At 40.1% G+C, this 27,711-nt stretch overlaps 14 non-coding genes across 14 annotated transcripts; all 14 read left to right on the top strand.

Moving 5' to 3' along the window:
- The first annotated feature begins 557 nt into the window (after positions 1 to 557).
- Positions 558 to 721, top strand: LOC149778140 (U1 spliceosomal RNA). The gene has a single exon (XR_016415824.1). It is a non-coding gene; the product is annotated as a U1 spliceosomal RNA (small nuclear RNA).
- Positions 722 to 2,212: 1,491 nt separating this feature from the next.
- On the top strand, positions 2,213 to 2,376 carry LOC149778139 (U1 spliceosomal RNA). Its single transcript, XR_016415823.1, has one exon. It is a non-coding gene; the product is annotated as a U1 spliceosomal RNA (small nuclear RNA).
- A 1,493-nt stretch (positions 2,377 to 3,869) lies between these two features.
- LOC149778138 (U1 spliceosomal RNA) lies at positions 3,870 to 4,033 on the top strand. The gene has a single exon (XR_016415822.1). It is a non-coding gene; the product is annotated as a U1 spliceosomal RNA (small nuclear RNA).
- A 1,463-nt stretch (positions 4,034 to 5,496) lies between these two features.
- On the top strand, positions 5,497 to 5,660 carry LOC149778137 (U1 spliceosomal RNA). Its single transcript, XR_016415820.1, has one exon. It is a non-coding gene; the product is annotated as a U1 spliceosomal RNA (small nuclear RNA).
- A 1,479-nt stretch (positions 5,661 to 7,139) lies between these two features.
- On the top strand, positions 7,140 to 7,303 carry LOC149778136 (U1 spliceosomal RNA). The gene has a single exon (XR_016415819.1). It is a non-coding gene; the product is annotated as a U1 spliceosomal RNA (small nuclear RNA).
- Positions 7,304 to 14,361: 7,058 nt separating this feature from the next.
- Positions 14,362 to 14,526, top strand: LOC149778135 (U1 spliceosomal RNA). The gene has a single exon (XR_016415984.1). It is a non-coding gene; the product is annotated as a U1 spliceosomal RNA (small nuclear RNA).
- A 1,485-nt stretch (positions 14,527 to 16,011) lies between these two features.
- LOC149778134 (U1 spliceosomal RNA) lies at positions 16,012 to 16,175 on the top strand. The gene has a single exon (XR_016415818.1). It is a non-coding gene; the product is annotated as a U1 spliceosomal RNA (small nuclear RNA).
- A 1,485-nt stretch (positions 16,176 to 17,660) lies between these two features.
- On the top strand, positions 17,661 to 17,824 carry LOC149778133 (U1 spliceosomal RNA). Its single transcript, XR_016415817.1, has one exon. It is a non-coding gene; the product is annotated as a U1 spliceosomal RNA (small nuclear RNA).
- Positions 17,825 to 19,297: 1,473 nt separating this feature from the next.
- LOC149778132 (U1 spliceosomal RNA) lies at positions 19,298 to 19,461 on the top strand. Its single transcript, XR_016415920.1, has one exon. It is a non-coding gene; the product is annotated as a U1 spliceosomal RNA (small nuclear RNA).
- A 1,477-nt stretch (positions 19,462 to 20,938) lies between these two features.
- LOC149778131 (U1 spliceosomal RNA) lies at positions 20,939 to 21,102 on the top strand. Its single transcript, XR_016415930.1, has one exon. It is a non-coding gene; the product is annotated as a U1 spliceosomal RNA (small nuclear RNA).
- A 1,483-nt stretch (positions 21,103 to 22,585) lies between these two features.
- Positions 22,586 to 22,749, top strand: LOC149778130 (U1 spliceosomal RNA). The gene has a single exon (XR_016415816.1). It is a non-coding gene; the product is annotated as a U1 spliceosomal RNA (small nuclear RNA).
- A 1,489-nt stretch (positions 22,750 to 24,238) lies between these two features.
- On the top strand, positions 24,239 to 24,402 carry LOC149778129 (U1 spliceosomal RNA). Its single transcript, XR_016415929.1, has one exon. It is a non-coding gene; the product is annotated as a U1 spliceosomal RNA (small nuclear RNA).
- A 1,487-nt stretch (positions 24,403 to 25,889) lies between these two features.
- On the top strand, positions 25,890 to 26,053 carry LOC149778128 (U1 spliceosomal RNA). Its single transcript, XR_016415815.1, has one exon. It is a non-coding gene; the product is annotated as a U1 spliceosomal RNA (small nuclear RNA).
- Positions 26,054 to 27,526: 1,473 nt separating this feature from the next.
- Positions 27,527 to 27,690, top strand: LOC149778127 (U1 spliceosomal RNA). Its single transcript, XR_016415814.1, has one exon. It is a non-coding gene; the product is annotated as a U1 spliceosomal RNA (small nuclear RNA).
- The last annotated feature ends 21 nt before the right edge of the window (positions 27,691 to 27,711 follow it).

Genomic DNA, 27,711 nt, shown 5'->3' with positions numbered 1-27,711 from the left:
ATCTTGCCAGTGCAAACACAATCCCTTTCCCTACGCAACAGTTCGGGAAAGCATTGTGTACTAAACAGCTGGATGTGATTGACCATAGTTCTTGCTAGACGACTATTGCTATTTCACTGTCAACTTGCTGTGAAGTAACTATGGGAGGTCAATGGCTGATATCAGTTTCAAGAACAAGACAAGCCCGAAACGCGGAATTGAAAAATGTATCCATATATTTAATTAAAAAACCATAATAGCTGAAAAATACGCACCGTTGCCTCAAGTTAAGAAATTTGCCAGGGGCCAATATACGAAACTATCCCCTGCCGTCCGAGCAAACCTATATAGCATATATCCACCGTAAAAGAAACTGAAATTGCAAATAAAGGACTATTTGAAGACATTTCAGTTACTTTTGTAATGTTGAAACATAAGCTATAAAGTTATTCTGAATAGTAAGACATCAGCAGTACCATGGCCCTGAATCGTTTTAATTTATTTTCATTACTTAGAGGCACACTTCCTACTCCAGACACAAATGTCAGTTGATAAACGTCAGTAAACGTCAAGAAATCATACTTACCTGGACCAGGGAGTACCGTGATCAGCTAGGCGGTTTCCCCAGGATGAGGCCTTTCCATTGCACTTCGGTTGGGCTGAAACCTGCGATCACCCCAAATGTGGGTGACTCGGGGTCGTTATTTATTAGTGTGGGGGTCTGCGTTCGCGCTAACCCCTGATAATTCAATTAAAAATAACCAATAATCTCAAGCTTATGACAAAATTAGTCTGGATGTCTCTGATTAGCACGTGCCAATCGATAATGTTATTATTTCTTACACTGCTCTTTCAAGGGGTGGGTACCCCGGGTGGTCTAAATAGCCCACCATTACGGATCGCGGCCATCTCACCTGTCTGCGTGTGTTTGAGTTTCGGATTTGGCCCATGTGGTTATCAGAGAAAGCTTGCCAGTATGTTATCATGGGTCGGGAGTTCTTTCCGTTCATTTTTCTTCTCCCGGGTTCTTCCTCCACCATTTATATTGCCTGCCATGCATAGCCTATCTTGTGCTGAAAAATGGCATTAAACCCTACAACAAACAACTTTCAAAGAGCCATCTCACAACGAACGTGTGAAATATCTTTGAGTAACAGCGATCCAGCATATTTGTGAGAGAAAGAAAGAAAGAAAGAGAAATAAATGGAAACATGCTTACTGGATTCGACGAAAATCAAGTTTTATTTTCACAGAACTTCTCTGCAGTAGAGAGAGAGAGAGAGAGAGAGAGAGAGAGAGAGAGAGAGAGAGAGAGAGAGAGAGAGAGAAACAATATCTTCAAATAACAGGAACAACTTCGTTAATACAGCAAGCTTGTTGTCCTTATCAAAAGCAGTGACAGCTTCATCATAAGTCTCATTGTAGAGATCATCTGCATCACCAGTTACTTCTGTATCAGCAGCACTTTCAACAATCCAAAGCTTCTAGACTCGGAGTACGGCGAAGCGTAGCTGGCCAATCAGTGGCACAAAGATTTCAAATTTAATAAAACAGAGGAAACAAATAGTAGTATTCCTTTGACCTGACAAGTCGATTTGCAGTGGTTCATAGCAAAAGAGGTTGATGCACTGCAACCTCAAATTTATACCTGCATTTTTCATTTATGACACCAAGCGATCTTGCCAGTGCAAACACAATCCCTTTCCCTACGCAACAGTTCGGGAAAGCATTGTGTACTAAACAGCTGGATGTGATTGACCATAGTTCTTGCTAGACGACTATTGCTATTTCACTGTCAACTTGCTGTGAAGTAACTATGGGAGGTCAATGGCTGATATCAGTTTCAAGAACAAGACAAGCCCGAAACGCGGAATTGAAAAATGTATCCATATATTTAATTAAAAAACCATAATAGCTGAAAAATACGCACCGTTGCCTCAAGTTAAGAAATTTGCCAGGGGCCAATATACGAAACTATCCCCTGCCGTCCGAGCAAACCTATATAGCATATATCCACCGTAAAAGAAACTGAAATTGCAAATAAAGGACTATTTGAAGACATTTCAGTTACTTTTGTAATGTTGAAACATAAGCTATAAAGTTATTCGGAATACTAAGACATCAGCAGTACCATGGCCCTGAATCGTTTTAATTTATTTTCATTACTTAGAGGCACACTTCCTACTCCAGACACAAATGTCAGTTGATAAACGTCAGTAAACGTCAAGAAATCATACTTACCTGGACCAGGGAGTACCGTGATCAGCTAGGCGGTTTCCCCAGGATGAGGCCTTTCCATTGCACTTCGGTTGGGCTGAAACCTGCGATCACCCCAAATGTGGGTGACTCGGGGTCGTTATTTATTAGTGTGGGGGTCTGCGTTCGCGCTAACCCCTGATAATTCAATTAAAAATAACCAATAATCTCAAGCTTATGACAAAATTAGTCTGGATGTCTCTGATTAGCACGTGCCAATCGATAATGTTATTATTTCTTACACTGCTCTTTCAAGGGGTGGGTACCCCGGGTGGTCTAAATAGCCCACCATTACGGATCGCGGCCATCTCACCTGTCTGCGTGTGTTTGAGTTTCGGATTTGGCCCATGTGGTTATCAGAGAAAGCTTGCCAGTATGTTATCATGGGTCGGGAGTTCTTTCCGTTCATTTTTCTTCTCCCGGGTTCTTCCTCCACCATTTATATTGCCTGCCATGCATAGCCTATCTTGTGTTGAAAAATGGCATTAAACCCTACAACAAACAACTTTCAAAGAGCCATCTCACAACGAACGTGTGAAATATCTTTGAGTAACAGCGATCCAGCATATTTGTGAGAGAAAGAAAGAAAGAAAGAGAAATAAATGGAAACATGCTTACTGGATTCGACGAAAATCAAGTTTTATTTTCACAGAACTTCTCTGCAGTAGAGAGAGAGAGAGAGAGAGAGAGAGAGAGAGAGAGAGAGAGAGAGAGAGAGAGAGAGAGAGAAACAATATCTTCAAATAACAGGAACAACTTCGTTAATACAGCAAGCTTGTTGTCCTTATCAAAAGCAGTGACAGCTTCATCATAAGTCTCATTGTAGAGATCATCTGCATCACCAGTTACTTCTGTATCAGCAGCACTTTCAACAATCCAAAGCTTCTAGACTCGGAGTACGGCGAAGCGTAGCTGGCCAATCAGTGGCACAAAGATTTCAAATTTAATAAAACAGAGGAAACAAATAGTAGTATTCCTTTGACCTGACAAGTCGATTTGCAGTGGTTCATAGCAAAAGAGGTTGATGCACTGCAACCTCAAATTTATACCTGCATTTTTCATTTATGACACCAAGCGATCTTGCCAGTGCAAACACAATCCCTTTCCCTACGCAACAGTTCGGGAAAGCATTGTGTACTAAACAGCTGGATGTGATTGACCATAGTTCTTGCTAGACGACTATTGCTATTTCACTGTCAACTTGCTGTGAAGTAACTATGGGAGGTCAATGGCTGATATCAGTTTCAAGAACAAGACAAGCCCGAAACGCGGAATTGAAAAATGTATCCATATATTTAATTAAAAAACCATAATAGCTGAAAAATACGCACCGTTGCCTCAAGTTAAGAAATTTGCCAGGGGCCAATATACGAAACTATCCCCTGCCGTCCGAGCAAACCTATATAGCATATATCCACCGTAAAAGAAACTGAAATTGCAAATAAAGGACTATTTGAAGACATTTCAGTTACTTTTGTAATGTTCAAACATAAGCTATAAAGTTATTCGGAATACTAAGACATCAGCAGTACCATGGCCCTGAATCGTTTTAATTTATTTTCATTACTTAGAGGCACACTTCCTACTCCAGACACAAATGTCAGTTGATAAACGTCAGTAAACGTCAAGAAATCATACTTACCTGGACCAGGGAGTACCGTGATCAGCTAGGCGGTTTCCCCAGGATGAGGCCTTTCCATTGCACTTCGGTTGGGCTGAAACCTGCGATCACCCCAAATGTGGGTGACTCGGGGTCGTTATTTATTAGTGTGGGGGTCTGCGTTCGCGCTAACCCCTGATAATTCAATTAAAAATAACCAATAATCTCAAGCTTATGACAAAATTAGTCTGGATGTCTCTGATTAGCACGTGCCAATCGATAATGTTATTATTTCTTACACTGCTCTTTCAAGGGGTGGGTACCCCGGGTGGTCTAAATAGCCCACCATTACGGATCGCGGCCATCTCACCTGTCTGCGTGTGTTTGAGTTTCGGATTTGGCCCATGTGGTTATCAGAGAAAGCTTGCCAGTATGTTATCATGGGTCGGGAGTTCTTTCCGTTCATTTTTCTTCTCCCGGGTTCTTCCTCCACCATTTATATTGCCTGCCATGCATAGCCTATCTTGTGCTGAAAAATGGCATTAAACCCTACAACAAACAACTTTCAAAGAGCCATCTCACAACGAACGTGTGAAATATCTTTGAGTAACAGCGATCCAGCATATTTGTGAGAGAAAGAAAGAAAGAAAGAGAAATAAATGGAAACATGCTTACTGGATTCGACGAAAATCAAGTTTTATTTTCACAGAACTTCTCTGCAGTAGAGAGAGAGAGAGAGAGAGAGAGAGAGAGAGAAACAATATCTTCAAATAACAGGAACAACTTCGTTAATACAGCAAGCTTGTTGTCCTTATCAAAAGCAGTGACAGCTTCATCATAAGTCTCATTGTAGAGATCATCTGCATCACCAGTTACTTCTGTATCAGCAGCACTTTCAACAATCCAAAGCTTCTAGACTCGGAGTACGGCGAAGCGTAGCTGGCCAATCAGTGGCACAAAGATTTCAAATTTAATAAAACAGAGGAAACAAATAGTAGTATTCCTTTGACCTGACAAGTCGATTTGCAGTGGTTCATAGCAAAAGAGGTTGATGCACTGCAACCTCAAATTTATACCTGCATTTTTCATTTATGACACCAAGCGATCTTGCCAGTGCAAACACAATCCCTTTCCCTACGCAACAGTTCGGGAAAGCATTGTGTACTAAACAGCTGGATGTGATTGACCATAGTTCTTGCTAGACGACTATTGCTATTTCACTGTCAACTTGCTGTGAAGTAACTATGGGAGGTCAATGGCTGATATCAGTTTCAAGAACAAGACAAGCCCGAAACGCGGAATTGAAAAATGTATCCATATATTTAATTAAAAAACCATAATAGCTGAAAAATACGCACCGTTGCCTCAAGTTAAGAAATTTGCCAGGGGCCAATATACGAAACTGTTCCCTGCCGTCCGAGCAAACCTATATAGCATATATCCACCGTAAAAGAAACTGAAATTGCAAATAAAGGACTATTTGAAGACATTTCAGTTACTTTTGTAATGTTCAAACATAAGCTATAAAGTTATTCGGAATACTAAGACATCAGCAGTACCATGGCCCTGAATCGTTTTAATTTATTTTCATTACTTAGAGGCACACTTCCTACTCCAGACACAAATGTCAGTTGATAAACGTCAGTAAACGTCAAGAAATCATACTTACCTGGACCAGGGAGTACCGTGATCAGCTAGGCGGTTTCCCCAGGATGAGGCCTTTCCATTGCACTTCGGTTGGGCTGAAACCTGCGATCACCCCAAATGTGGGTGACTCGGGGTCGTTATTTATTAGTGTGGGGGTCTGCGTTCGCGCTAACCCCTGATAATTCAATTAAAAATAACCAATAATCTCAAGCTTATGACAAAATTAGTCTGGATGTCTCTGATTAGCACGTGCCAATCGATAATGTTATTATTTCTTACACTGCTCTTTCAAGGGGTGGGTACCCCGGGTGGTCTAAATAGCCCACCATTACGGATCGCGGCCATCTCACCTGTCTGCGTGTGTTTGAGTTTCGGATTTGGCCCATGTGGTTATCAGAGAAAGCTTGCCAGTATGTTATCATGGGTCGGGAGTTCTTTCCGTTCATTTTTCTTCTCCCGGGTTCTTCCTCCACCATTTATATTGCCTGCCATGCATAGCCTATCTTGTGCTGAAAAATGGCATTAAACCCTACAACAAACAACTTTCAAAGAGCCATCTCACAACGAACGTGTGAAATATCTTTGAGTAACAGCGATCCAGCATATTTGTGAGAGAAAGAAAGAAAGAAAGAGAAATAAATGGAAACATGCTTACTGGATTCGACGAAAATCAAGTTTTATTTTCACAGAACTTCTCTGCAGTAGAGAGAGAGAGAGAGAGAGAGAGAGAGAGAGAGAGAGAGAGAGAGAGAAACAATATCTTCAAATAACAGGAACAACTTCGTTAATACAGCAAGCTTGTTGTCCTTATCAAAAGCAGTGACAGCTTCATCATAAGTCTCATTGTAGAGATCATCTGCATCACCAGTTACTTCTGTATCAGCAGCACTTTCAACAATCCAAAGCTTCTAGACTCGGAGTACGGCGAAGCGTAGCTGGCCAATCAGTGGCACAAAGATTTCAAATTTAATAAAACAGAGGAAACAAATAGTAGTATTCCTTTGACCTGACAAGTCGATTTGCAGTGGTTCATAGCAAAAGAGGTTGATGCACTGCAACCTCAAATTTATACCTGCATTTTTCATTTATGACACCAAGCGATCTTGCCAGTGCAAACACAATCCCTTTCCCTACGCAACAGTTCGGGAAAGCATTGTGTACTAAACAGCTGGATGTGATTGACCATAGTTCTTGCTAGACGACTATTGCTATTTCACTGTCAACTTGCTGTGAAGTAACTATGGGAGGTCAATGGCTGATATCAGTTTCAAGAACAAGACAAGCCCGAAACGCGGAATTGAAAAATGTATCCATATATTTAATTAAAAAACCATAATAGCTGAAAAATACGCACCGTTGCCTCAAGTTAAGAAATTTGCCAGGGGCCAATATACGAAACTATCCCCTGCCGTCCGAGCAAACCTATATAGCATATATCCACCGTAAAAGAAACTGAAATTGCAAATAAAGGACTATTTGAAGACATTTCAGTTACTTTTGTAATGTTGAAACATAAGCTATAAAGTTATTCGGAATACTAAGACATCAGCAGTACCATGGCCCTGAATCGTTTTAATTTATTTTCATTACTTAGAGGCACACTTCCTACTCCAGACACAAATGTCAGTTGATAAACGTCAGTAAACGTCAAGAAATCATACTTACCTGGACCAGGGAGTACCGTGATCAGCTAGGCGGTTTCCCCAGGATGAGGCCTTTCCATTGCACTTCGGTTGGGCTGAAACCTGCGATCACCCCAAATGTGGGTGACTCGGGGTCGTTATTTATTAGTGTGGGGGTCTGCGTTCGCGCTAACCCCTGATAATTCAATTAAAAATAACCAATAATCTCAAGCTTATGACAAAATTAGTCTGGATGTCTCTGATTAGCACGTGCCAATCGATAATGTTATTATTTCTTACACTGCTCTTTCAAGGGGTGGGTACCCCGGGTGGTCTAAATAGCCCACCATTACGGATCGCGGCCATCTCACCTGTCTGCGTGTGTTTGAGTTTCGGATTTGGCCCATGTGGTTATCAGAGAAAGCTTGCCAGTATGTTATCATGGGTCGGGAGTTCTTTCCGTTCATTTGTCTTCTCCCGGGTTCTTCCTCCACCATTTATATTGCCTGCCATGCATAGCCTATCTTGTGCTGAAAAATGGCATTAAACCCTACAACAAACAACTTTCAAAGAGCCATCTCACAACGAACGTGTGAAATATCTTTGAGTAACAGCGATCCAGCATATTTGTGAGAGAAAGAAAGAAAGAAAGAGAAATAAATGGAAACATGCTTACTGGATTCGACGAAAATCAAGTTTTATTTTCACAGAACTTCTCTGCAGTAGAGAGAGAGAGAGAGAGAGAGAGAGAGAGAGAGAGAGAGAGAGAAACAATATCTTCAAATAACAGGAACAACTTCGTTAATACAGCAAGCTTGTTGCCCTTATCAAAAGCAGTGACAGCTTCATCATAAGTCTCATTGTAGAGATCATCTGCATCACCAGTTACTTCTGTATCAGCAGCACTTTCAACAATCCAAAGCTTCTAGACTCGGAGTACGGCGAAGCGTAGCTGGCCAATCAGTGGCACAAAGATTTCAAATTTAATAAAACAGAGGAAACAAATAGTAGTATTCCTTTGACCTGACAAGTCGATTTGCAGTGGTTCATAGCAAAAGAGGTTGATGCACTGCAACCTCAAATTTATACCTGCATTTTTCATTTATGACACCAAGCGATCTTGCCAGTGCAAACACAATCCCTTTCCCTACGTAACAGTTCGGGAAAGCATTGTGTACTAAACAGCTGGATGTGATTGACCATAGTTCTTGCTAGACGACTATTGCTATTTCACTGTCAACTTGCTGTGAAGTAACTATGGGAGGTCAATGGCTGATATCAGTTTCAAGAACAAGACAAGCCCGAAACGCGGAATTGAAAAATGTATCCATATATTTAATTAAAAAACCATAATAGCTGAAAAATACGCACCGTTGCCTCAAGTTAAGAAATTTGCCAGGGGCCAATATACGAAACTATCCCCTGCCGTCCGAGCAAACCTATATAGCATATATCCACCGTAAAAGAAACTGAAATTGCAAATAAAGGACTATTTGAAGACATTTCAGTTACTTTTGTAATGTTGAAACATAAGCTATAAAGTTATTCGGAATACTAAGACATCAGCAGTACCATGGCCCTGAATCGTTTTAATTTATTTTCATTACTTAGAGGCACACTTCCTACTCCAGACACAAATGTCAGTTGATAAACGTCATTAAACGTCAAGAAATCATACTTACCTGGACCAGGGAGTACCGTGATCAGCTAGGCGGTTTCCCCAGGATATCCGGCCAAGACAAAGTAGATCAAAGAATTCTTTTGAAGTGAAAGTTCAAAGTTTACCGCTTTGGAATATGTATCGCCGTGTTGAAATCAACATCTCAAGGTATGTGAATTCGGATGTGTATCTTCGTACACTACGAGTGGAAGGACGAATTTCTCGGGAGGAAGCGCTTCGCAAACTTGAAGCTGCGGGTGTTACTATTTCTGACATCGAAGGTTTATATAGAGAAAGGGAAAATGCCCCATGGAATGCTGTGCTCAAGTCCCAAGAGAAGGCAAAAGGCGTGACCGGTGACGGCATTAAATATATTGCTAACCTAATAATTGACCTCAGAATACACTGGCTGCCCCTGTTTGTCAATGATATTGTTATCAAGGAAGTTCTAAAGGATTATGGGGAGATCCTTGACATAACCAGAGACAAGACAATTATAAACAAGGACACAATGATTGAAAACGGTACAAGGATAGTGAAACTCCGGACCACAGAATTCGATTGCAGGAATATTCCCCACATCGTGTCGCTTGGCATGTGTGGTATGCTTATAACAATGAAGGGCCGCCCCCCACTTTGCCTGAGATGTCGTCAGTCGGGGCACCTCCGAAAAGACTGCCCAGAGAAAGGTGCTAGCTATGCTTCAGCAGTGAATAATAAAGGACACGTTGCCCAACAACCACCTGCACCAAGCACATCAACCCAAGCAACGACACACGAACCTTTAACACCAGCAGCCCCTGCGTCGACAAACAGCAAACCAATTGATCACCCCACCACCCCCACCCCCTTGGACGCCTCCCACGGGGCGGAAGAGGAAGTAGCGACCCAAACACAAGAGAAAGGAACAGTACCGGATGACAATGATGAAGATGACTCGAATCAACCCAGACCACAAGAAAAAAGAGAATTGTTTGACCTAGATTCGTGCACGTGGCAGGTAGTCACGTCTAAAAGATCAAGAAAGTCTCGTCTTGAGGAGGATTCAAGTATGGATGTGCAACATTCTTAATTTGGATTACACTACAGTAACTGTGTAATAAAGAAATCGGAACGCTCACGGACAATGAATATAATCAAATGGACCGGGCATATACAAGGACAGTAAAATGGACAATGAATAAGCATAACGGACTAAATATTTCAGGACTTTCCCTGGTTATACGTTCTATTACAGGTTTGTTCTTTTACTTAATCCTAATTTTTCATTCTCTTCAAATGTACAATATCCTTCATATCATCCTTATCTATTTCATAGCACATACAACATTTGTAGATTTTTATCTATTTTCTTCAACCATATTTTATCCCTTAATTACATATCCTCCCTTATTATGTTATCGTTCAGCAAGTCATTTCTGGTTTCCAATAGTATTACCTTATACAACGGACTCTACCCGTCTCGGGTTCAGATTGATTCACTTGATACACCTAGAGTCCCACATACATTAACGATTTTGAACCTATTCTGGACATGCCATACCAATAACAAGCAACCCATGAGTAAAATTAATATCCTTACATTAAATGTCAATGGCCTTCGAACCAACACGGATCAAAAACTATACGAGATTAGAAACTTGGTATCTTCGCATCACATCGACCTTGTATTCCTACAAGAAACCCACGTGGAGAAAAGAACCCTTACTTCAAAAATTCAAGATAAATTGCAATGTTATTATGCCATATGGAGTTTTGGCTCGAATCTTTCATCTGGAGTTGCTATCATTAATTTTAATCCTAACATACGTTTTTTAAAATATGAAACGGATTTTGACGGTAGAATAATATGTGCTGACTTTCATTTTAAAGATATACCATATCGTGCCATAAATATATATGCCCCCATCCCTGATTCGGAGAAAAGTGAATTGTTTACTTCATTGTTCACATATTTAACGGGACAACATAATCCCATTCTTGCTGGAGATTTCAATTGTGTCACTAACTCCAACCTTGACCGAGTAGGTAATCTAACCAATTACAGCGAAAAGTCCGTCCAAACATTGAAATCGCTTATATCCAACTTTAAACTAATTGACACATTTCGCAAACTGAACCCCTCGGCAAAATTGTACACATGGTATCGAAACACACTAGACCCCTCATTACCACTGTTAGCAAGCAGACTTGATCGACTGTATGTTTCTAAAAACATAGCAAATTTCATCATTAATTCGACAATCGTTAACTTCGCTCAGTCCGACCACGATGCAGTAACTTTAAGTATAGCATGTAACTCATCAATATCATATGGTACCGGTTACTGGAAATGCAATAACTCGCACTTAAACCATAACACATTAAAAACTCTCATTACGGACCTAATTAAGAGAGAACTAAGATATCATAACATCACCCTAGAATATTGGGATGAGCTAAAACTCAAACTTAAAGAAGAAATCATTCGATATTCCAAACAACTTTCGAAAATTAAAAACTCTGCAATTAAATCATTGAAGAAAGACTACCAATATCTAAGACAGAAATATGATTTAACCAATAATGAAGAACTTCTCTTTCAAATACAAGAACTCCGAATGTCTATCAAGGAATTACAAAATGAAAAATATATAGGATCAGTCATTAGGAGCAAAGCGAAAATTTTAGATAATAACGAAAGACCGAGCCAATTCTTTTTTCAATTAGAAAATAAAAAGGGTTCCCAGAAAACTATCACTGAAATTGAGTATAATAATGTGACTCATAACTCAAGTGTTGATATCTTAAACTGTTTTAAAAAGTTTTATTCAAATCTTTTTACCACAGAATTGATTGATGAAGAATTATTTAAAGAATTTCTAACTGGGTTACCTCAGTTAAAGGCTGAAGATAACCAATTCCTTACCGGACCAATTACTAAAGTAGAAATTTGGAAATCTTTAAATATGATGGAGCCAAATAAATCACCTGGACCCGATGGTCTCACAAAAGAGTTTTATGTCACGTTTTTTGAATGTTTAGGCGACACATTAGTCCGTTTATATAATTTGATCTTTGAATCAAACACTTTGTCTGATTCACAAAAACTATCTTATATTACGTTATTATGTAAGGATCCTGAAAATTCAAATAATATGAAAAATTGGAGACCTATCTCCCTATTAAATTTAGACTATAAAATTCTATCCAAAGTTATTGCTAATCGACTTGGAAATGTCATGTCCAAAATAATACACATGGATCAAACATGTGGAGTTAAAGGTCGATCTATTTTTGATAATGGTCACCTTATACGAAACATCTGTGACTACATCGAACAAAAAGAATTATCATGTGCATTTATTTCCTTAGATCAAGAAAAGGCATTTGATAGGGTAAATTATCAATTTATGTTAAAAACATTAGAATCTTTCGGGTTTGATCCTGACTTTATTAAATGGATTTCAATTTTCTACACTGATATTAGTTCATCAGTTATAGTCAATAATTTTATTTCGGACCCCTTTTTAATCTCAAGAGGAGTCCGTCAAGGTTGCAGTCTTTCCCCCCTTTTATATGTAATAGTGTACGAGCCTTTTGCAATCAAAATTCGAAACGACCCAGAAATTATAGGTGTTAAGGTGCCAGGTGCAACAGAAGCCTGTAAGATCTCCCTTTTCGCGGACGATAGTACAGGCTTCTGTTGCACGGACAAATCGATCGAACGGTATTTATTTTGGTCTCGCATGTACGATCGCGCTTCTGGTGCTAAGGTAAATTATAGCAAATCAAACGGTATGTTCATGGGTAAATGGCGGAACCGCAGTGATCACCCCTTTGGCATTTCCTGGATCGACAAACAAAAAATTGTAGGGTTTCATTTTGGCAACGATTTAAGTCATGATGATCACTGGAACAAAAATGTTACTAAACTTACGAATACACTATTACTATGGAAACGTAGAAATTTACCTCTCATTTCTAAATCCCATGTTATTAATCTTTTAGCTTATAGCAAAATTTGGTATACTGCAACCGTGACTGATCTACCTAAACATTATGAAATTTTAATAAATAGGAATATCTTCACATTTTTGTGGAATTCTAAATTCGAACCTCTCGCTAGAGCTGTATGCATCAATCCCCTTTACGACGGAGGTTTAAACATCACCCATTTGAGATGTAAAATCCAAGCAATACGTATACAGCATATACAAAAATTACTCGACGATGAATATTCAGCCAAATGGAAAGATTTTGCAAGGTATTGGATCGGTTTACAACTAAGGTCTTTCAACCCTAATTTGGCGCTTAATAAATTTACTCATACGCTATATGTTCCTAAATTCTATCAAAAGTGCATGACCATTTTCAAAACATTTCATGAAAATAATCCTAGTCTCAAATTTGGTCTAGTCCCCACAAAATATTTCTACCAACGACAATTACAAAGCTATGTTCTTGAACCTAAAATAACCAAATTATACGATTTAAATTTCGGCAACATTTGGAAAAATTTGCATAATAAATTTTTAGACCCCATCACTAGAGATGTGTGTTTCAAAACAATACATGATATTTTGCCCGTTAACTACAACATGTTCTTAAAGAAGATTTCCAAATCTAAGTTATGCGCTTTTTGCGGTGACATTGAAACGACTGATCATTTATTTTTCGAATGCAAATTAATACTCCCCTTACAACAGCTCATTATCAAATGGTTAAAAAAACTTTCCAGAAACTCCTTCAATACCTTTTATACTTTCCTTAAATTCGGTCTTATCCCGAATGGGGCCTCGTTCCCGGAACCTGAATTCGAGGACTTGTGCCTTTTATTATGCGCTGAATATAAATATGCTATATGGATTAAACGTATACGAGCATATTATTATAAAGAAGTGGTAACCAGTAACACCTTGTTATCCTTCTTTCTCTCCCGATTAAAATGCAGAATCAGAACTGACTTTTCCAGGCTTAACTTGGTTCATTTTATAGATAAATGGTGTTTAGCTGGATTATTCTGTTCTCTCTTCAATTTTGAATTAGTAATAGACATAAGTCTAGAATAATACTACATTCCTTCCCTTTTGGATAAATCCAATTATATATAATTTTACGATTTCTCCTTAGCTCTCACTACACAGTCACCATGTTTTAATCCACGTCTGCCGGCCTACACGTTAATTTAAGAATATCTCAAGCAGCACGTGCTAACATTCTCTGTTTTATTGCACGAACTTTTACAGCACTTCACTGGTCTATCAAATTTACATGAGGTATAGTACTTGCATCACCTTAAATACACTTTGCATTTTTAAGAATACAGTTTCTCTAATATTAGAATTTTATAATTTGCAATATTTAAACTTCTGTATGAGATTAGTATACGTTTCGCAAACTAGATGTTACAAATTTACAATAGAAATTGCATACAATCATATTATGTATAACTTTGTCGCTTGTGAGCTATGCGCTTTACAATATATGTACATTTGTGTGTATACAAGAGCATGGATGGAGAGTGAGTGTGCACATCTACGTGTATTTATGAGTTTGTGTGCTAAGGCGTGTATGGGGTGAAGATGGGAGTGTCGTTTTCGCTTGTACATTTTAACATGTAAATATTGAATAAAGATTTTATGAAAAATAAAAAAAGGTTTCCCCAGGATGAGGCCTTTCCATTGCACTTCGGTTGGGCTGAAACCTGCGATCACCCCAAATGTGGGTGACTCGGGGTCGTTATTTATTAGTGTGGGGGTCTGCGTTCGCGCTAACCCCTGATAATTCAATTAAAAATAACCAATAATCTCAAGCTTATGACAAAATTAGTCTGGATGTCTCTGATTAGCACGTGCCAATCGATAATGTTATTATTTCTTACACTGCTCTTTCAAGGGGTGGGTACCCCGGGTGGTCTAAATAGCCCACCATTACGGATCGCGGCCATCTCACCTGTCTGCGTGTGTTTGAGTTTCGGATTTGGCCCATGTGGTTATCAGAGAAAGCTTGCCAGTATGTTATCATGGGTCGGGAGTTTTTTCCGTTCATTTTTCTTCTCCCGGGTTCTTCCTCCACCATTTATATTGCCTGCCATGCATAGCCTATCTTGTGCTGAAAAATGGCATTAAACCCTACAACAAACAACTTTCAAAGAGCCATCTCACAACGAACGTGTGAAATATCTTTGAGTAACAGCGATCCAGCATATTTGTGAGAGAAAGAAAGAAAGAAAGAGAAATAAATGGAAACATGCTTACTGGATTCGACGAAAATCAAGTTTTATTTTCACAGAACTTCTCTGCAGTAGAGAGAGAGAGAGAAAGAGAGAGAGAGAGAGAGAGAGAGAGAGAGAGAGAGAGAAACAATATCTTCAAATAACAGGAACAACTTCGTTAATACAGCAAGCTTGTTGTCCTTATCAAAAGCAGTGACAGCTTCATCATAAGTCTCATTGTAGAGATCATCTGCATCACCAGTTACTTCTGTATCAGCAGCACTTTCAACAATCCAAAGCTTCTAGACTCGGAGTACGGCGAAGCGTAGCTGGCCAATCAGTGGCACAAAGATTTCAAATTTAATAAAACAGAGGAAACAAATAGTAGTATTCCTTTGACCTGACAAGTCGATTTGCAGTGGTTCATAGCAAAAGAGGTTGATGCACTGCAACCTCAAATTTATACCTGCATTTTTCATTTATGACACCAAGCGATCTTGCCAGTGCAAACACAATCCCTTTCCCTACGCAACAGTTCGGGAAAGCATTGTGTACTAAACAGCTGGATGTGATTGACCATAGTTCTTGCTAGACGACTATTGCTATTTCACTGTCAACTTGCTGTGAAGTAACTATGGGAGGTCAATGGCTGATATCAGTTTCAAGAACAAGACAAGCCCGAAACGCGGAATTGAAAAATGTATCCATATATTTAATTAAAAAACCATAATAGCTGAAAAATACGCACCGTTGCCTCAAGTTAAGAAATTTGCCAGGGGCCAATATACGAAACTATCCCCTGCCGTCCGAGCAAACCTATATAGCATATATCCACCGTAAAAGAAACTGAAATTGCAAATAAAGGACTATTTGAAGACATTTCAGTTACTTTTGTAATGTTGAAACATAAGCTATAAAGTTATTCTGAATACTAAGACATCAGCAGTACCATGGCCCTGAATCGTTTTAATTTATTTTCATTACTTAGAGGCACACTTCCTACTCCAGACACAAATGTCAGTTGATAAACGTCAGTAAACGTCAAGAAATCATACTTACCTGGACCAGGGAGTACCGTGATCAGCTAGGCGGTTTCCCCAGGATGAGGCCTTTCCATTGCACTTCGGTTGGGCTGAAACCTGCGATCACCCCAAATGTGGGTGACTCGGGGTCGTTATTTATTAGTGTGGGGGTCTGCGTTCGCGCTAACCCCTGATAATTCAATTAAAAATAACCAATAATCTCAAACTTATGACAAAATTAGTCTGGATGTCTCTGATTAACACGTGCCAATCGATAATGTTATTATTTCTTACACTGCTCTTTCAAGGGGTGGGTACCCCGGGTGGTCTAAATAGCCCACCATTACGGATCGCGGCCATCTCACCTGTCTGCGTGTGTTTGAGTTTCGGATTTGGCCCATGTGGTTATCAGAGAAAGCTTGCCAGTATGTTATCATGGGTCGGGAGTTCTTTCCGTTCAGTTTTCTTCTCCCGGGTTCTTCCTCCACCATTTATATTGCCTGCCATGCATAGCCTATCTTGTGCTGAAAAATGGCATTAAACCCTACAACAAACAACTTTCAAAGAGCCATCTCACAACGAACGTGTGAAATATCTTTGAGTAACAGCGATCCAGCATATTTGTGAGAGAAAGAAAGAAAGAAAGAGAAATAAATGGAAACATGCTTACTGGATTCGACGAAAATCAAGTTTTATTTTCACAGAACTTCTCTGCAGTAGAGAGAGAGAGAGAGAGAGAGAGAGAGAGAGAGAGAGAGAGAGAGAGAGAGAGAAACAATATCTTCAAATAACAGGAACAACTTCGTTAATACAGCAAGCTTGTTGTCCTTATCAAAAGCAGTGACAGCTTCATCATAAGTCTCATTGTAGAGATCATCTGCATCACCAGTTACTTCTGTATCAGCAGCACTTTCAACAATCCAAAGCTTCTAGACTCGGAGTACGGCGAAGCGTAGCTGGCCAATCAGTGGCACAAAGATTTCAAATTTAATAAAATAGAGGAAACAAATAGTAGTATTCCTTTGACCTGACAAGTCGATTTGCAGTGGTTCATAGCAAAAGAGGTTGATGCACTGCAACCTCAAATTTATACCTGCATTTTTCATTTATGACACCAAGCGATCTTGCCAGTGCAAACACAATCCCTTTCCCTACGCAACAGTTCGGGAAAGCATTGTGTACTAAACAGCTGGATGTGATTGACCATAGTTCTTGCTAGACGACTATTGCTATTTCACTGTCAACTTGCTGTGAAGTAACTATGGGAGGTCAATGGCTGATATCAGTTTCAAGAACAAGACAAGCCCGAAACGCGGAATTGAAAAATGTATCCATATATTTAATTAAAAAACCATAATAGCTGAAAAATACGCACCGTTGCCTCAAGTTAAGAAATTTGCCAGGGGCCAATATACGAAACTATCCCCTGCCGTCCGAGCAAACCTATATAGCATATATCCACCGTAAAAGAAACTGAAATTGCAAATAAAGGACTATTTGAAGACATTTCAGTTACTTTTGTAATGTTGAAACATAAGCTATAAAGTTATTCGGAATACTAAGACATCAGCAGTACCATGGCCCTGAATCGTTTTAATTTATTTTCATTACTTAGAGGCACACTTCCTACTCCAGACACAAATGTCAGTTGATAAACGTCAGTAAACGTCAAGAAATCATACTTACCTGGACCAGGGAGTACCGTGATCAGCTAGGCGGTTTCCCCAGGATGAGGCCTTTCCATTGCACTTCGGTTGGGCTGAAACCTGCGATCACCCCAAATGTGGGTGACTCGGGGTCGTTATTTATTAGTGTGGGGGTCTGCGTTCGCGCTAACCCCTGATAATTCAATTAAAAATAACCAATAATCTCAAGCTTATGACAAAATTAGTCTGGATGTCTCTGATTAGCACGTGCCAATCGATAATGTTATTATTTCTTACACTGCTCTTTCAAGGGGTGGGTACCCCGGGTGGTCTAAATAGCCCACCATTACGGATCGCGGCCATCTCACCTGTCTGCGTGTGTTTGAGTTTCGGATTTGGCCCATGTGGTTATCAGAGAAAGCTTGCCAGTATGTTATCATGGGTCGGGAGTTCTTTCCGTTCAGTTTTCTTCTCCCGGGTTCTTCCTCCACCATTTATATTGCCTGCCATGCATAGCCTATCTTGTGCTGAAAAATGGCATTAAACCCTACAACAAACAACTTTCAAAGAGCCATCTCACAACGAACGTGTGAAATATCTTTGAGTAACAGCGATCCAGCATATTTGTGAGAGAAAGAAAGAAAGAAAGAGAAATAAATGGAAACATGCTTACTGGATTCGACGAAAATCAAGTTTTATTTTCACAGAACTTCTCTGCAGTAGAGAGAGAGAGAGAGAGAGAGAGAGAGAGAGAGAGAGAGAGAAACAATATCTTCAAATAACAGGAACAACTTCGTTAATACAGCAAGCTTGTTGTCCTTATCAAAAGCAGTGACAGCTTCATCATAAGTCTCATTGTAGAGATCATCTGCATCACCAGTTACTTCTGTATCAGCAGCACTTTCAACAATCCAAAGCTTCTAGACTCGGAGTACGGCGAAGCGTAGCTGGCCAATCAGTGGCACAAAGATTTCAAATTTAATAAAACAGAGGAAACAAATAGTAGTATTCCTTTGACCTGACAAGTCGATTTGCAGTGGTTCATAGCAAAAGAGGTTGATGCACTGCAACCTCAAATTTATACCTGCATTTTTCATTTATGACACCAAGCGATCTTGCCAGTGCAAACACAATCCCTTTCCCTACGTAACAGTTCGGGAAAGCATTGTGTACTAAACAGCTGGATGTGATTGACCATAGTTCTTGCTAGACGACTATTGCTATTTCACTGTCGACTTGCTGTGAAGTAACTATGGGAGGTCAATGGCTGATATCAGTTTCAAGAACAAGACAAGCCCGAAACGCGGAATTGAAAAATGTATCCATATATTTAATTAAAAAACCATAATAGCTGAAAAATACGCACCGTTGCCTCAAGTTAAGAAATTTGCCAGGGGCCAATATACGAAACTATCCCCTGCCGTCCGAGCAAACCTATATAGCATATATCCACCGTAAAAGAAACTGAAATTGCAAATAAAGGACTATTTGAAGACATTTCAGTTACTTTTGTAATGTTGAAACATAAGCTATAAAGTTATTCGGAATACTAAGACATCAGCAGTACCATGGCCCTGAATCGTTTTAATTTATTTTCATTACTTAGAGGCACACTTCCTACTCCAGACACAAATGTCAGTTGATAAACGTCAGTAAACGTCAAGAAATCATACTTACCTGGACCAGGGAGTACCGTGATCAGCTAGGCGGTTTCCCCAGGATGAGGCCTTTCCATTGCACTTCGGTTGGGCTGAAACCTGCGATCACCCCAAATGTGGGTGACTCGGGGTCGTTATTTATTAGTGTGGGGGTCCGCGTTCGCGCTAACCCCTGATAATTCAATTAAAAATAACCAATAATCACAAGCTTAGGACAAAATTAGTCTGGATGTCTCTGATTAGCACGTGCCAATCGATAATGTTATTATTTCTTACACTGCTCTTTCAAGGGGTGGGTACCCCGGGTGGTCTAAATAGCCCACCATTACGGATCGCGGCCATCTCACCTGTCTGCGTGTGTTTGAGTTTCGGATTTGGCCCATGTGGTTATCAGAGAAAGCTTGCCAGTATGTTTTCATGGGTCGGGAGTTCTTTCCGTTCATTTTTCTTCTCCCGGGTTCTTCCTCCACCATTTATATTGCCTGCCATGCATAGCGTATCTTGTGCTGAAAAATGGCATTAAACCCTACAACAAACAAGTTTCAAAGAGCCATCTCACAACGAACGTGTGAAATATCTTTGAGTAACAGCGATCCAGCATATTTGTGAGAGAAAGAAAGGAAGAAAGAGAAATAAATGGAAACATGCTTACTGGATTCGACGAAAATCAAGTTTTATTTTCACAGAACTTCTCTGCAGTAGAGAGAGAGAGAGAGAGAGAGAGAGAGAGAGAGAGAGAGAGAGAGAAACAATATCTTCAAATAACAGGAACAACTTCGTTAATACAGCAAGCTTGTTGTCCTTATCAAAAGCAGTGACAGCTTCATCATAAGTCTCATTGTAGAGATCATCTGCATCACCAGTTACTTCTGTATCAGCAGCACTTTCAACAATCCAAAGCTTCTAGACTCGGAGTACGGCGAAGCGTAGCTGGCCAATCAGTGGCACAAAGATTTCAAATTTAATAAAACAGAGGAAACAAATAGTAGTATTCCTTTGACCTGACAAGTCGATTTGCAGTGGTTCATAGCAAAAGAGGTTGATGCACTGCAACCTCAAATTTATACCTGCATTTTTCATTTATGACACCAAGCGATCTTGCCAGTGCAAACACAATCCCTTTCCCTACGTAACAGTTCGGGAAAGCATTGTGTACTAAACAGCTGGATGTGATTGACCATAGTTCTTGCTAGACGACTATTGCTATTTCACTGTCAACTTGCTGTGAAGTAACTATGGGAGGTCAATGGCTGATATCAGTTTCAAGAACAAGACAAGCCCGAAACGCGGAATTGAAAAATGTATCCATATATTTAATTAAAAAACCATAATAGCTGAAAAATACGCACCGTTGCCTCAAGTTAAGAAATTTGCCAGGGGCCAATATACGAAACTATCCCCTGCCGTCCGAGCAAACCTATATAGCATATATCCACCGTAAAAGAAACTGAAATTGCAAATAAAGGACTATTTGAAGACATTTCAGTTACTTTTGTAATGTTCAAACATAAGCTATAAAGTTATTCGGAATACTAAGACATCAGCAGTACCATGGCCCTGAATCGTTTTAATTTATTTTCATTACTTAGAGGCACACTTCCTACTCCAGACACAAATGTCAGTTGATAAACGTCAGTAAACGTCAAGAAATCATACTTACCTGGACCAGGGAGTACCGTGATCAGCTAGGCGATTTCCCCAGGATGAGGCCTTTCCATTGCACTTCGGTTGGGCTGAAACCTGCGATCACCCCAAATGTGGGTGACTCGGGGTCGTTATTTATTAGTGTGGGGGTCTGCGTTCGCGCTAACCCCTGATAATTCAATTAAAAATAACCAATAATCTCAAGCTTAGGACAAAATTAGTCTGGATGTCTCTGATTAGCACGTGCCAATCGATAATGTTATTATTTCTTACACTGCTCTTTCAAGGGGTGGGTACCCCGGGTGGTCTAAATAGCCCACCATTACGGATCGCGGCCATCTCACCTGTCTGCGTGTGTTTGAGTTTCGGATTTGGCCCATGTGGTTATCAGAGAAAGCTTGCCAGTATGTTATCATGGGTCGGGAGTTCTTTCCGTTCATTTTTCTTCTCCCGGGTTCTTCCTCCACCATTTATATTGCCTGCCATGCATAGCCTATCTTGTGCTGAAAAATGGCATTAAACCCTACAACAAACAACTTTCAAAGAGCCATCTCACAACGAACGTGTGAAATATCTTTGAGTAACAGCGATCCAGCATATTTGTGAGAGAAAGAAAGAAAGAAAGAGAAATAAATGGAAACATGCTTACTGGATTCGACGAAAATCAAGTTTTATTTTCACAGAACTTCTCTGCAGTAGAGAGAGAGAGAGAGAGAGAGAGAGAGAGAGAGAGAGAGAGAGAGAGAGAGAAACAATATCTTCAAATAACAGGAACAACTTCGTTAATACAGCAAGCTTGTTGTCCTTATCAAAAGCAGTGACAGCTTCATCATAAGTCTCATTGTAGAGATCATCTGCATCACCAGTTACTTCTGTATCAGCAGCACTTTCAACAATCCAAAGCTTCTAGACTCGGAGTACGGCGAAGCGTAGCTGGCCAATCAGTGGCACAAAGATTTCAAATTTAATAAAACAGAGGAAACAAATAGTAGTATTCCTTTGACCTGACAAGTCGATTTGCAGTGGTTCATAGCAAAAGAGGTTGATGCACTGCAACCTCAAATTTATACCTGCATTTTTCATTTATGACACCAAGCGATCTTGCCAGTGCAAACACAATCCCTTTCCCTACGTAACAGTTCGGGAAAGCATTGTGTACTAAACAGCTGGATGTGATTGACCATAGTTCTTGCTAGACGACTATTGCTATTTCACTGTCAACTTGCTGTGAAGTAACTATGGGAGGTCAATGGCTGATATCAGTTTCAAGAACAAGACAAGCCCGAAACGCGGAATTGAAAAATGTATCCATATATTTAATTAAAAAACCATAATAGCTGAAAAATACGCACCGTTGCCTCAAGTTAAGAAATTTGCCAGGGGCCAATATACGAAACTATCCCCTGCCGTCCGAGCAAACCTATATAGCATATATCCACCGTAAAAGAAACTGAAATTGCAAATAAAGGACTATTTGAAGACATTTCAGTTACTTTTGTAATGTTGAAACATAAGCTATAAAGTTATTCGGAATACTAAGACATCAGCAGTACCATGGCCCTGAATCGTTTTAATTTATTTTCATTACTTAGAGGCACACTTCCTACTCCAGACACAAATGTCAGTTGATAAACGTCAGTAAACGTCAAGAAATCATACTTACCTGGACCAGGGAGTACCGTGATCAGCTAGGCGGTTTCCCCAGGATGAGGCCTTTCCATTGCACTTCGGTTGGGCTGAAACCTGCGATCACCCCAAATGTGGGTGACTCGGGGTCGTTATTTATTAGTGTGGGGGTCTGCGTTCGCGCTAACCCCTGATAATTCAATTAAAAATAACCAATAATCTCAAGCTTATGACAAAATTAGTCTGGATGTCTCTGATTAGCACGTGCCAATCGATAATGTTATTATTTCTTACACTGCTCTTTCAAGGGGTGGGTACCCCGGGTGGTCTAAATAGCCCACCATTACGGATCGCGGCCATCTCACCTGTCTGCGTGTGTTTGAGTTTCGGATTTGGCCCATGTGGTTATCAGAGAAAGCTTGCCAGTATGTTATCATGGGTCGGGAGTTTTTTCCGTTCATTTTTCTTCTCCCCGGTTCTTCCTCCACCATTTATATTGCCTGCCATGCATAGCCTATCTTGTGCTGAAAAATGGCATTAAACCCTACAACAAACAACTTTCAAAGAGCCATCTCACAACGAACGTGTGAAATATCTTTGAGTAACAGCGATCCAGCATATTTGTGAGAGAAAGAAAGAAAGAAAGAGAAATAAATGGAAACATGCTTACTGGATTCGACGAAAATCAAGTTTTATTTTCACAGAACTTCTCTGCAGTAGAGAGAGAGAGAGAGAGAGAGAGAGAGAGAGAGAGAGAGAGAGAGAGAGAGAGAGAGAAACAATATCTTCAAATAACAGGAACAACTTCGTTAATACAGCAAGCTTGTTGTCCTTATCAAAAGCAGTGACAGCTTCATCATAAGTCTCATTGTAGAGATCATCTGCATCACCAGTTACTTCTGTATCAGCAGCACTTTCAACAATCCAAAGCTTCTAGACTCGGAGTACGGCGAAGCGTAGCTGGCCAATCAGTGGCACAAAGATTTCAAATTTAATAAAACAGAGGAAACAAATAGTAGTATTCCTTTGACCTGACAAGTCGATTTGCAGTGGTTCATAGCAAAAGAGGTTGATGCACTGCAACCTCAAATTTATACCTGCATTTTTCATTTATGACACCAAGCGATCTTGCCAGTGCAAGCACAATCCCTTTCCCTACGTAACAGTTCGGGAAAGCATTGTGTACTAAACAGCTGGATGTGATTGACCATAGTTCTTGCTAGACGACTATTGCTATTTCACTGTCAACTTGCTGTGAAGTAACTATGGGAGGTCAATGGCTGATATCAGTTTCAAGAACAAGACAAGCCCGAAACGCGGAATTGAAAAATGTATCCATATATTTAATTAAAAAACCATAATAGCTGAAAAATACGCACCGTTGCCTCAAGTTAAGAAATTTGCCAGGGGCCAATATACGAAACTATCCCCTGCCGTCCGAGCAAACCTATATAGCATATATCCACCGTAAAAGAAACTGAAATTGCAAATAAAGGACTATTTGAAGACATTTCAGTTACTTTTGTAATGTTGAAACATAAGCTATAAAGTTATTCGGAATACTAAGACATCAGCAGTACCATGGCCCTGAATCGTTTTAATTTATTTTCATTACTTAGAGGCACACTTCCTACTCCAGACACAAATGTCAGTTGATAAATGTCAGTAAACGTCAAGAAATCATACTTACCTGGACCAGGGAGTACCGTGATCAGCTAGGCGATTTCCCCAGGATGAGGCCTTTCCATTGCACTTCGGTTGGGCTGAAACCTGCGATCACCCCAAATGTGGGTGACTCGGGGTCGTTATTTATTAGTGTGGGGGTCTGCGTTCGCGCTAACCCCTGATAATTCAATTAAAAAAAACCAATAATCTCAAGCTTAGGACAAAATTAGTCTGGATGTCTCTGATTAGCACGTGCCAATCGATAATGTTATTATTTCTTACACTGCTCTTTCAAGGGGTGGGTACCCCGGGTGGTCTAAATAGCCCACCATTACGGATCGCGGCCATCTCACCTGTCTGCGTGTGTTTGAGTTTCGGATTTGGCCCATGTGGTTATCAGAGAAAGCTTGCCAGTATGTTATCATGGGTCGGGAGTTCTTTCCGTTCATTTTTCTTCTCCCGGGTTCTTCCTCCACCATTTATATTGCCTGCCATGCATAGCCTATCTTGTGCTGAAAAATGGCATTAAACCCTACAACAAACAACTTTCAAAGAGCCATCTCACAACGAACGTGTGAAATATCTTTGAGTAACAGCGATCCAGCATATTTGTGAGAGAAAGAAAGAAAGAAAGAGAAATAAATGGAAACATGCTTACTGGATTCGACGAAAATCAAGTTTTATTTTCACAGAACTTCTCTGCAGTAGAGAGAGAGAGAGAGAGAGAGAGAGAGAGAGAGAGAGAGAGAGAGAGAGAGAGAGAAACAATATCTTCAAATAACAGGAACAACTTCGTTAATACAGCAAGCTTGTTGTCCTTATCAAAAGCAGTGACAGCTTCATCATAAGTCTCATTGTAGAGATCATCTGCATCACCAGTTACTTCTGTATCAGCAGCACTTTCAACAATCCAAAGCTTCTAGACTCGGAGTACGGCGAAGCGTAGCTGGCCAATCAGTGGCACAAAGATTTCAAATTTAATAAAACAGAGGAAACAAATAGTAGTATTCCTTTGACCTGACAAGTCGATTTGCAGTGGTTCATAGCAAAAGAGGTTGATGCACTGCAACCTCAAATTTATACCTGCATTTTTCATTTATGACACCAAGCGATCTTGCCAGTGCAAACACAATCCCTTTCCCTACGTAACAGTTCGGGAAAGCATTGTGTACTAAACAGCTGGATGTGATTGACCATAGTTCTTGCTAGACGACTATTGCTATTTCACTGTCAACTTGCTGTGAAGTAACTATGGGAGGTCAATGGCTGATATCAGTTTCAAGAACAAGACAAGCCCGAAACGCGGAATTGAAAAATGTATCCATATATTTAATTAAAAAACCATAATAGCTGAAAAATACGCACCGTTGCCTCAAGTTAAGAAATTTGCCAGGGGCCAATATACGAAACTATCCCCTGCCGTCCGAGCAAACCTATATAGCATATATCCACCGTAAAAGAAACTGAAATTGCAAATAAAGGACTATTTGAAGACATTTCAGTTACTTTTGTAATGTTGAAACATAAGCTATAAAGTTATTCGGAATACTAAGACATCAGCAGTACCATGGCCCTGAATCGTTTTAATTTATTTTCATTACTTAGAGGCACACTTCCTACTCCAGACACAAATGTCAGTTGATAAACGTCAGTAAACGTCAAGAAATCATACTTACCTGGACCAGGGAGTACCGTGATCAGCTAGGCGGTTTCCCCAGGATGAGGCCTTTCCATTGCACTTCGGTTGGGCTGAAACCTGCGATCACCCCAAATGTGGGTGACTCGGGGTCGTTATTTATTAGTGTGGGGGTCTGCGTTCGCGCTAACCCCTGATAATTCAATTAAAAATAACCAATAATCTCAAGCTTATGACAAAATTAGTCTGGATGTCTCTGATTAGCACGTGCCAATCGATAATGTTATTATTTCTTACACTGCTCTTTCAAGGGGTGGGTACCCCGGGTGGTCTAAATAGCCCACCATTACGGATCGCGGCCATCTCACCTGTCTGCGTGTGTTTGAGTTTCGGATTTGGCCCATGTGGTTATCAGAGAAAGCTTGCCAGTATGTTATCATGGGTCGGGAGTTTTTTCCGTTCATTTTTCTTCTCCCCGGTTCTTCCTCCACCATTTATATTGCCTGCCATGCATAGCCTATCTTGTGCTGAAAAATGGCATTAAACCCTACAACAAACAACTTTCAAAGAGCCATCTCACAACGAACGTGTGAAATATCTTTGAGTAACAGCGATCCAGCATATTTGTGAGAGAAAGAAAGAAAGAAAGAGAAATAAATGGAAACATGCTTACTGGATTCGACGAAAATCAAGTTTTATTTTCACAGAACTTCTCTGCAGTAGAGAGAGAGAGAGAGAGAGAGAGAGAGAGAGAGAGAGAGAGAAACAATATCTTCAAATAACAGGAACAACTTCGTTAATACAGCAAGCTTGTTGTCCTTATCAAAAGCAGTGACAGCTTCATCATAAGTCTCATTGTAGAGATCATCTGCATCACCAGTTACTTCTGTATCAGCAGCACTTTCAACAATCCAAAGCTTCTAGACTCGGAGTACGGCGAAGCGTAGCTGGCCAATCAGTGGCACAAAGATTTCAAATTTAATAAAACAGAGGAAACAAATAGTAGTATTCCTTTGACCTGACAAGTCGATTTGCAGTGGTTCATAGCAAAAGAGGTTGATGCACTGCAACCTCAAATTTATACCTGCATTTTTCATTTATGACACCAAGCGATCTTGCCAGTGCAAACACAATCCCTTTCCCTACGTAACAGTTCGGGAAAGCATTGTGTACTAAACAGCTGGATGTGATTGACCATAGTTCTTGCTAGACGACTATTGCTATTTCACTGTCAACTTGCTGTGAAGTAACTATGGGAGGTCAATGGCTGATATCAGTTTCAAGAACAAGACAAGCCCGAAACGCGGAATTGAAAAATGTATCCATATATTTAATTAAAAAACCATAATAGCTGAAAAATACGCACCGTTGCCTCAAGTTAAGAAATTTGCCAGGGGCCAATATACGAAACTATCCCCTGCCGTCCGAGCAAACCTATATAGCATATATCCACCGTAAAAGAAACTGAAATTGCAAATAAAGGACTATTTGAAGACATTTCAGTTACTTTTGTAATGTTGAAACATAAGCTATAAAGTTATTCGGAATACTAAGACATCAGCAGTACCATGGCCCTGAATCGTTTTAATTTATTTTCATTACTTAGAGGCACACTTCCTACTCCAGACACAAATGTCAGTTGATAAACGTCAGTAAACGTCAAGAAATCATACTTACCTGGACCAGGGAGTACCGTGATCAGCTAGGCGGTTTCCCCAGGATGAGGCCTTTCCATTGCACTTCGGTTGGGCTGAAACCTGCGATCACCCCAAATGTGGGTGACTCGGGGTCGTTATTTATTAGTGTGGGGGTCTGCGTTCGCGCTAACCCCTGATAATTCAATTAAAAATAACC

This window comes from Sinohyriopsis cumingii, chromosome 17, assembly GCF_028554795.1.
Source record: "Sinohyriopsis cumingii isolate HCF-2022 chromosome 17, ASM2855479v2, whole genome shotgun sequence".
NCBI classification, from domain to species: Eukaryota; Metazoa; Mollusca; class Bivalvia; order Unionida; family Unionidae; genus Sinohyriopsis; species Sinohyriopsis cumingii.
Note: the sequence above shows the minus strand (reverse complement) of the source record. Positions and strands in the feature narration are given on the sequence as shown.